The 2584-nt window shown below is 33.0% G+C and overlaps 1 pseudogene; it reads left to right on the top strand.

Moving 5' to 3' along the window:
* Positions 1-276: 276 nt before the first annotated feature.
* On the top strand, positions 277-1464 carry LOC131058026 (histone H2B-like; annotated as a pseudogene).
* Positions 1465-2584: the final 1120 nt, after the last annotated feature.

Genomic DNA, 2584 nt, shown 5'->3' with positions numbered 1-2584 from the left:
CTATTTATATTTATAAAATTTTGCATCTAAATATGCAAATTACAACTCATTTTTTTATACAAAATTTAGCATCTAGATATGCACATTACAACTCATTGTTATTTTTATATACAAAATTTAGCATCTAGATATGCACATTACAACTCATTGATGTTTTTATATACAAAATTTGGTATCTACATATGCACATTATATCTCATATGCATGTAGAGCAAATCCAAAAAGGTGAAGTTACAATGTTTCACAAAAGATATATACAAAATTATCAAAATTATTACGCCGAAGGCGTCTCCTACTATGAAATGGACTGCCTCTATTTTCAACATCTATGGTTGGTGTCATCTCTAAGCCTATGCAAGACGATTGAAGGCATCAGAGCCCTCCATTATCGTCGGCGGATTTTGATTGTCGGGACACTGTAGCTACAGACCTATTAACACGTAAAAGCTGCAGTTTCGTCGTGGATAAGACCATATACTGCAGTGGCCCGAAAAAATATCATCAGCAGATTTGAAAATTTCCGGATAGTGCAGGTTCAAATCAGTTTTCATCCGTTAGATGTTAGATATTTTCGTTGACTGTACTATTTCGTTTCTTACAATTCTTTTAATGCAAACTAATGAAGTTCCTTCGCACGCGTCTCTTACGTTTTGCATCGACAGTTGTGCTTTTTAAACTAGCAGATACAATCAACTTTTATTGGCTGATTCACTCACGTTGTTCAATACCTTTGTCTGTCTTTTTTATTTGAAAGTTGTTCAGAAGCAATGGCACCCAAGGCAGAGAAGAAGCCCGTCGAAAAGAAGACTGCCGAAGAGAGGAAAACAGTGCGGGAGAAGACTCCCACAATAGTAGCTGAGAACAAGCCTAAGGAGAAGGCTCCTCCCAAGACCTGTAAGAAGATTGCCAAGGTTGTTGGTGACAAGAAGAAGACAAAGAAGAGAAGTAAGGAGAGCTACAAAATCTATGTATTTAAGGTCTTAAGGCAGGTCCACCCTAAGATCGGCATCTCCAGAAGGCCATGTCCATCATGAACTCCTTCATGAACGACATTTTTGAGAAATTGGTTGCAGAGTCATCAAAGCTCGCGAAATACATAAAGAGGGACACTATCTCTTCGAGGGAGGAGCAGACGGCCGTGAAATCGGCCCTTCCAGAGGAGCTTCCCAAGCACGCTATGTTGGAGGGTACAAAGGTCATCACAAAAATCCTATACCTCAAAACTATTCTGCAATTGAAAACGGCTCGCCCTATAAAATTTAGTGTCATTTAACGGGATTGAGTGTTGTCAATTTGGTAGAGGCATCCGCTTTGGATTATTGGTTGTGACAGTAAACCCCTTGTCTTGCAGTTGGATCTGAGTTTTATTTTGTTATTTTTCCACTTAGATCTTGAAACCTCTTATCAAGTAGTTCGGTACACATTTATTCCTATTTCTACCGGCAGATCTTGGGGAACATGATTTACAAGTGCTCTCGTGTTTATGGGAAAATTATCACCACTGACCGTTCACCAATAGTTGTCAAGCAATGTCTGAGTGAAAGATGGCAATTTTAATATTCTTAGAAATAAAGCTGCTATTACGAATTATTCTAAATTCTAGAAATTTGTGTTTATATATAGGTATTTATTTTTGAACTTGATATTATGTGAGTTTTATAGGGATTTAGATAATATTGTTGGCTATATTTTAATGTTTAAATGAAGAAACTTTTGTTTTGTAGTTCCATGTACATTTATTCTTATTTTATGCTATATAGCTTTCAATTTGGTGGTCACTTAGAATTATCATAATTTACAATTTTAATAATAGTTTTCTCATTTTTTTACATATACTATGTGTAATTTGTATTGGGATTTAAACATTTTGATGGTTATATATTTTAGAATTCTAAGTTAAATAGATTGGTGGTGATGTGAAAAATGTGTATAGGTGTCAACTGTATATTCTAATTGTAGGTATTATATCTTTGTTGAGTTAAAAGAGATTGGCAATGATATGGAAAATGTTTATATTGGTGTGAATTGTACATTATAGTTGTCGGTATGATATCTTTGTCTAAATCAAAAGAAAGATTTAATTGGTTTTTTATGTTTTTTTTTAATGAGAATGGAAATATCTTACAAGTCATGTAGGTTTTAGGACACCTTTTATGTGGAAAAGTTATATGAAATGATGTTTTAATATATTTATTTGAGAAAAACTTATTTGATAGTAGGATTAAATTTGTTGGAAGGGTGAACTTTTGTCCAAAAATAGAAATTTAATTTGGGAAAACAAATCACTTGTAAAAAAAATTGAATTTAGGTTAGTTGAGTCTTAGAAGGGAAAAAAAAATGTGTAACATATGAATTGAACTTAAGACAAAATTTGTATATCAAAAGAGGTGAACTATTTAATTAATTCTATTAGACTTCCACAATCCATGTTAATATTGTATGCAAGTTTCTAGATTTGATTGAGTGCAAGATTTAAATGATCAACATTTCGAATCACACTCTCTGAATTATTTAGTTTTTGTAATGAAATTTATTATCTTCCATAAAAAATGAAATCAAGTTACTTTCAAGGAGTAAGCCCATT

Source organism: Cryptomeria japonica, chromosome 8, assembly GCF_030272615.1.
Source record: "Cryptomeria japonica chromosome 8, Sugi_1.0, whole genome shotgun sequence".
NCBI classification, from domain to species: Eukaryota; Viridiplantae; Streptophyta; class Pinopsida; order Cupressales; family Cupressaceae; genus Cryptomeria; species Cryptomeria japonica.
Note: the sequence above shows the minus strand (reverse complement) of the source record. Positions and strands in the feature narration are given on the sequence as shown.